Here is an 8,379-nt window from a genome sequence, read left to right as displayed (position 1 = left end):
CAATAAATCTTATGTGCTGAATAATAAATGAAGCATAGCAATATAAACAATATATATATATATATATATATATATATATGATAATAATTAATAATAATAGTAAATCTAATGAAATGTGTGCAAGAAGGGGATAAGGGAAGGCAAGATAGAGGCAATCAATCCTACATTATGTGGGCTCGAGAAGTAAAAGTACCGATCGATTTACCGGTGTGATGTTGGGCGCATGAGTTCACTCGCGAGCCAGTTATCGGTCACTTTTATGAACTCCCTCGCGGAGTTCCTATTGGAGTCAGGGAGACATGATATTAACCTCACCGTGGGGTCGCGAATTTTTAAGTAATTATCGGTTTTGAGGCCACCGCAGATATTATGCATGAAGTTAATGTCAAGATGGTTGAGCCCTAGATCGTACATGTTATTTAAGCGAATCACACTATTAACTACCTTGTAGAAATTAGGGAGACATTGGTCGGAGCTAAGCCCGTAGAAACTAAGGGTCCTAAGTAATATGGGGTCCACAAGAAATCTAACCTTGCCCTCAAGGATTGACAAAAGGGGGAAGAAAAATACCCTAGGAAGTCTATCATTCGAAATATTTCCCTCAAGGCAAAACTCGATATAAACATCTTGGGGGATGTTGAACCTCGCCCTAAAGGCTACTAGGGCAGCCTCAATCCTAAAAAGGTGTGCAAAACCCATTTTTGGGGGTGGCTAAAAGAAAAACAAAGAGGAATAAAGGAGGGGTTAAAGGACTTACAGTGATACCCTTGTCGTTTGGAAGAGTGATTTCAAGAGGGAGGCTTGGGAGGACGAGACAAATAAGGATTGAAAGGAGGAAATGAAATAAAAAAATCTGGCCAAGGGAGGTTAGGGTGTATTTATAGGGAGAGAGCCTTTAAATGCTTTTGGAGGGAAAAATTAATAACTTCCCCTAGTTATCTGTTACACGTGTGTCTCGGTATACGGCGCGGCAGCGAATCCTAACCATTCGATGTGAAAGTTGTTGTTTCGCGTGCAAGGAATACATATAGACCTGTCCATAACATTTAATGATTGGCGGTTAGTTTTTCCCAAGAAGGATCAATGCACCGAGGAATCCGTCCATCGACGTGCAGTCTTAATCTCGACCATCCCTCCACCGACAAGTAAAGGTTAACCCTGATCCCATCCCCATAACATGGGAATGGAATCATGAGGGGCTATTGTACGGGCATGATATAGGGTCCCAGTCCATTATATGAGCATGATATAGAGGCCTAGCCCATTATATGGGCGTGATATAGAGGCTTAGCCCATCAATTTCAATATACCGAGAACCTCGAGGCCAATAACAAGTAGTAGGACACACCGGTCTAGAAATCTGTTACATATCAGGGACATGACTGTTCAGCAATGGTAGTGCCTTAGGGGAAATAACCTGCTGAGAACTAATTGGTAGCTATAGACACCGCATTTTGTACCCCTTACGACTTAGGCTCCTATTCCTCAATAATGCCTAAACTCTAAGGCCCAAGACCAGTTTAGAGCCTAATCAAATATCAAATTGACTTGAGGAGTGCTAAAATAGAAAATATAACCTTTTATATGAACAATAATATATTTTTGGAAATAAAATGACCAAAGTGGCCCACGGCCCACGTACGTGGGCAGCAGCTTGCGTATGTGGGCCACAGCATGGGTACGCATGCACACTCTTGCATACTTAGCTAAGGTTTCAAAGACATAAAAGAGACAAGTTTTCTGCAATAATGTTCGAGGCTTGGAATGAATCCCACATCGTCTGGGAGCTGTTCCAAACCCCATTTTTCCACTATGTAAAGCCTTACATGATATATTTTCAAAACACACAGAAATCCCACGAGAAAAATACAAGATTCATTGGAAAATAATGAGTCAAAAGGGAGTTTTTTACAAAATACCCTCAAGTTAATTTTTTTATTTTTTTATTTTTTTTTACTGAGGGGAACGGTCAAAATCAGTTTATAAAGCTTCTCATTTGAGGTATTGAGTCTAACTCTTTCTTTTCATTCATTTTTCTTTTCTGTCTTTCTTTTCAGTTTTAATCTTGTTTGTTTGCTTTATTTATGCTTATATATGCATGTGTGTGTGTGTGTGTGTGTGTGTGTTTTTGGGTTAGTTTTATAGTTTTCTTTATATCTTGAGCATGTTTGGTTGTTAAAATTAGGGTTTTTATTTGTGCTCTGTTTTTCTGCGTTACTGTTTCTGGGTTAGAGTTTTGAGCAGAGCTGCACATTCATGCCTTATGCATGTGTACGTGGGCCTCCTCCTATGTATGCAGCCTTCAGTATGTGCACGCAGGCCACTGTCTAGAAGCCCTAGTTTAGTTTTCTGCTTTTGTCTCATTTTATTTTCTTATCTCACATGTTCCTATTTAAGTTTGTTTTTATGTATATGTGTATCTGATGCCTCTGTTTCACATGTTTTATTGTTATATACCTTTGATATGATAGATTAGGGTTTCATTTCTTGTTTCTTAGTTTGATACCATGGACATGTTGGAAAAATACATGTTTGTATCTCATACAAAATATATACAGCAAAAAATTAACAGATCTACTTCATTCGCAATTGATAATATGTACTATGTAAATTTCAGAATATAAGAGCAAGATAGTGTACCTTGGTGTGGTGAAATTCAAAACCAAATATTAAAAGTATTTGAGAACACTTTTAATCTTTACTCCAATTTCAAAGGGTTTTGGGCTTTTCTGTCAACTCTTGACAAGCCCACAATTACCATTAATTATATTTAATACTACTATATAAATATAATTGTACTCTAGGACTTATTAATAAATAATCTCCCAGGACTTTATTATACATTTAACCCCTTCATAAAATATTTGTAGTAATACAAAGTCATGTATGTTGACTGCCACTTTGAAAATTACTACATCTTAATCCTTGAGTGCCTAGTTTAATCCTTTAAGTTATTCATCATATATTTATGAAATCTAGTTTCATAAATATATACTTTAGTAACTTCTTACTAAAATGGTTAAGCCTAACACTCTGAATAACTAAACCCATTAAACTTATCTCAAGGGAATATTTTATATCTCCGTTAAGAGATTATGAATTTCATCTTGAGAATATATGTTCCTTCAACATTAAATGTGGTTGCCCAACATACTGAGGTTTTGATTGTGAATTTAGATCTCACTCTTAATATATCAAAGCAACCTACACTTCATGATCAAGTTCATTATTCTCTCAGGATTAAGGGTTGATGTAAATAGAAGTCATGAGATTTATTATTCATTTGACAATCGTTAGTAGAATAATAAATCTCATAGCAGTTTAGTTCAATATGTCTTAACACTTAAAACATATCAACATATCAACTAGAAGTCTCCACTTCCATAATCAAGACAAATCACCTTAGTTGATATTTTATAGTCTTTGCAAATGAAATGCCTAATTTCATCACCGACTACGAACTAAAATTCTGAATTTACAAAGAACTTGTGACTTATATCTTCTGTGACTAAATCACATACTATGATAATGTCCAAATATTCATGTTACTATTATTTTAAATAATAATAAAACAACTTTATTGATCACAACATAATATCATATATAGCATCATACAATAGGATTTAAAGGGCACATATCCTAACAGAACATGCATTCATATGCCTATGCATGATGTCATAGGTGCTGAGTTGCTACAAGATAAGTAAATTCTCTCAGAATTAAGGGTTGATGTAAATAGAAGTCGTGAGATTTATTATTCATTTAACAGTTGTTAGTAGAATAATAAATCTCATAGCGGTCTAGTTCAATATGTCTTAACACTTAAAACATATCAACATATCAACTAGAAGTCTCCACTTCCATAATTAAGACAAATCACCTTAGTTGATATTTTATAGTCTTTGCAAATGAAATGTCTAATTTCATCACCGACTACGAACTAAAATTCTGAATTTACGAAGAACTTGTGACTTATATTTTCTGTGACTAAATCACATACTATGATAATGTCCAAATATTCATATTACCATTATTTTAAATAATAATAAAACAACTTTATTAATCACAACATAATGTCATACATAGCATCATAAAATAAGATTTAAAGGGCACATATCTTAACAGAACATGCATTCATATGCCTATAGATGATGTCATAGGTGCTGAGTAGCTAAAAGGTGAGTCAAGATAAGTCATACATTCACATGAACATGCATATGTGTTGTTATGTTTTGTTTGATGAACATGTATATGTGTTTTTGTGTTGCGTTTTGTGTTTAATTGATAAATGATGTACTTGCTGCCATGATTAAGTCGCTACCTTATATATGTCATGATAGGGTTTTCACATGTTAGATGAATGCTAGGGTTGTATATGTGTGGATTGGTTTCTTATGCTTTATAAATGGATATGTATGTGTTTTGGGATGATGATGCCATGTTGTATGCTTATGTATGTTTTTAGACCCCTTAAACACAAACAAATCAACTTAGTTATTTAGTCAAGTGATTAACTTAGGTAAATTATTCAAATCTAGGTTAACACAAGTAAATTATATCATTGAAACAATGTGGAAAATAAAGAACACAACGATATGATAACCTAGGAAAACCAAACCGGTAAAAAACATAGGGAGGATTTAACCTAGCTATCCTCAAGATAAAACAAATCCACTATGAAAGAATTGAAGTTTTACAATAGCGACTTAGACCACTAACATCCTATTACTACCACGAGTAGAAAACTTATTACCACAACCACGTGACAGCTCCGAGTACATGGACTACTTCTTTCTTGGATTCACAACAACCACAAGTACTCCCACTTGTGTTTTCTTTAAGCTCTTTATGCAGCAACTGAAGCGATCACCAAGCTCTCGACATCAATCTCGATCTTGATAACCCTAAGTATGTATGAAGGCAAACACCTCTAGATCTCACAAGAGATTTATACACACAGCATAAACAACAACAATAAAACGTGGCTAGAGTTTTTCCTTTTATATTTAAGGCAAAACATTAAACCCTATATGTCATATGGACTTGGGCTTAAATTAGAAAATTCTGCAGAAAAACAATATTCACGAGCTTCGATCAATTGAGTCTAATTTTCAATCGATCGAGCCTTGTAGATTTATACAATAAATCCTGCAATACACTCGATTCCAACTTTACACAAAAACACACTTTGAGCAGCTTAAATCTAGACTAAATGTTTTGATCATGGTTTGCCAACATTACACATTGAAATTCTAATACATTAGTTCATAATTCCTTAGAACCTAATAGCTTAGATGTATGCTAGTGTGTGTGTGAGTTTAGGACATAAGTGTTGAACATGATTTTATCGAGTTTAAGATGTAAGACACAATAATGGGAGGCTGACCTTAGGGTTGGGCATTCTTGGGTGCCTAACACCTTCTCAAGAATATATCTAAACTCCGAACCCATATTTTTGGTAGTAAGATCAATGGTCATTCCTCGAAAGGACGCTATATTCATAGTTCCTAGGCCATTGCAAAACTAGGTGGCAACTCCTTCGTTGTGTCCACAGCAGCGAGTGCAAGTTTCAAGATAGTTACATTTGTCTTAAGAAGTGGGACCTATCTGGTTAGGAATATATCCCAAAAGGGTCCCTACCTAACTAAAAAGTCTCCCCATCATCATGACAACTCCACTAAGGGAAGTCTATAAATAAGAGCCGAAGTAGGGAGAAAATGGGTTGGAAAAAATTTAGGGTGAGAGATACACACGAGAGAAAATTGTGAGGAACAACAAAAGAGGAGTAACTCTCCATCAAGCATAGGACTCCTCGAGGGATACACAAAAAAGGGTAGGAAGATATGGGCTGGACCATAAACTCTTTCATTTGGGCTATCAGATTGGTCTCAGGGGGTTTTCCCATTGTAGGAATCTCATTACCCACTTCTTATAAGTAAATTGAGGGTCTGACCTCAAGGCTAACCAGTCAAATTGGGCAACAGGCCCACAGAATTTGTTAAATAAATTATTATGAAAAAAATTATAAAATTATTTATAAAAAATGGAAAAAAATTTCAAAGCCAACAACTTTCACTCTTTTTATGTTTATTTTTCTCCTTAAAAAAAAAAAAATCAAACAAACAATTGACTTTTTGGTCAATATTAAATGAGAACGGGTTTGAATTCTTTTGTGTCCACTCTTTTTATTGATTAAAATGAGTAGATATTCCATTCATTAATGTCAACATAATAATAATAATAATAATAAATTGTTTATACAAATAATCCAAATTTCATCAATTGATACACACATTTACAAATCAGCAAGCTTATTTGCAAATTATAACAATTGCAGACACAACTCAATAGAATTAAAGCTGATAAATTGCTAAGACTCGCAACAATTGAGGCAAAATACACAATAGGACTATTTAGCTACAATAAACAGGAAAGTACCGTTGCATTAGAGAACAATAAGAATTGGAGGAGGAATTCTCATTCGAAGATGCAGATTAAAGATGTGAACCAACAAACAACTTCCTCCCAACAAAAAGCCATTGCCACAACTTCATCCTCACTTATTCCTTCATTGTTTTTGGAATTAATGAGCTCATTAGCATTGGTTTTGGTTGTCAAGCATCCTGATCGTCCTCTCAAGCCAAAACCTAAGACGTAGGTCACGTGTAAACTCGGTCACAACAACCACAAAAAATGATAGAAAAAAATCTAATTGTCAATAGATTTATTCAAAGAATTGTGTACGCAAATATATATTATATATTTCAATAAGCTTGAGTTGACAGATCTTTAGATAATATAAATTTAACAAAAGAATTGTAACCAAGATATATCAGTCAGATGCTTGTTTGGGATGTAAATAAGATTTGAGATTTTAATTGTTTCTTTAGATATTTTAGCAATTTCGTTAAGAAAATCAGCAAGATACAAAATTTTGATAGCAGAGACATAACATCATCACATTTGAAACAACAAAGCCTACAAACTCAATCTAGAGAACTATGCCATATCAGCTTTACTAATCGCATACTTGAGACAACAAAGCCTATAGACCCAGTCTAGACAACTAGCCATTTATATTAGCTTTAAAACGCATCCAATAGCCAAGAGTCTGTAACAAACCAAAAAATCATTGAGCAACAAAGTCAACAAACTCAATCTATACATCTGAAACAGAACAAAGTGCCACAACATTGAATCAACAACATAACTGATAAATATACACAAAGCACATAATCATTAATGTATATGTGTGTGTGTGTTAAAAAGGAACATATTAAGTCTATAGGCTTCAACTTCCCAGTCTCATTCAAACTCCTCCGTAATATACCATAACAAATGAACATTTCAGAATAAGCTTATTCAAATGGTTCAAACCATTCAGCTAATTCATGAGTCTCATTCAAACTCCTCTGCAATATATATAACAAATGAACATATATGAGTGGCTGTTTCAGCTAATTTCAAAATAAGCTTATTCAAGTGGTGCATACCCTTTAAGCTAATTTATGAGTGGCAGATATCAGTGTCAAAATACATTGGAGCAAATTAAGGTGCACATGGTGAAAATAATTATCTAATTTTGACCCCATGACCTAATAACAGAATTAATGATCACTTGAACCAATTTAAGTAGTCCCAAGAGTATCACCACTGTAAAAAAGTATTAATATATAGTTAAAAAAAATCAAATTGTAAGGACTCGGTGACAAAATGGAGGATCTCTTGAACAACTCAAATTAGACTTGTTAAGATGCTCATTGAGGCTCATTCATTAACTACATGAACAATCTTAAAGTTAAGTTGAAGCTTGATTAATTAATGAACCAAACTTGAACAAAGCAAAAGCTAAGCTCAATATGTTCCTAAACACCAAAGATAATATGGCTAATATGTCTAACTTCAAAGAAATTTGTATTCAAAAAATGAATTTATATTATGTTTTGGAAATTATTGCTGTTGTACATAAATTAATCAGTAAATTTTTTATATAGAGTTTGTTGGCTATTTTACACTAACAAAGGTAAAAAGCATAGGTTTCTTAAAGTGTACTACCATTAGGTACAAATACATAGTGCTTGTTAGCTATTAGCTTTCCTACACCTCAGTCGCTCACCTCCACCCATTCTTATAGTAGAAATGTCAATTGACCTATTAATGAAATGAACTTGATTCTTCTAGGATCTAGGGAATCTATATGGTGCTTGTCAACTGACATTTACAGGGGTATTTTTAGTTGCTGTTTTGGTAATTGCCATGGGTTTGAGAAATTTTGTACAAGGGATTAATACATGCAAAACAAGAATTCTTAGTTGAACTATTAAAAGCAAGCAAGAGTCACAGTTTATGCTATTTAACGATTTGTCAGGGGACAAAAAG

Source organism: Quercus robur, chromosome 10 (assembly GCF_932294415.1).
Source record: "Quercus robur chromosome 10, dhQueRobu3.1, whole genome shotgun sequence".
Taxonomy (NCBI): domain Eukaryota; kingdom Viridiplantae; phylum Streptophyta; class Magnoliopsida; order Fagales; family Fagaceae; genus Quercus; species Quercus robur.
The sequence above is the reverse complement of the archived record's forward strand: the minus strand, read 5'-3'. Positions refer to the sequence as shown.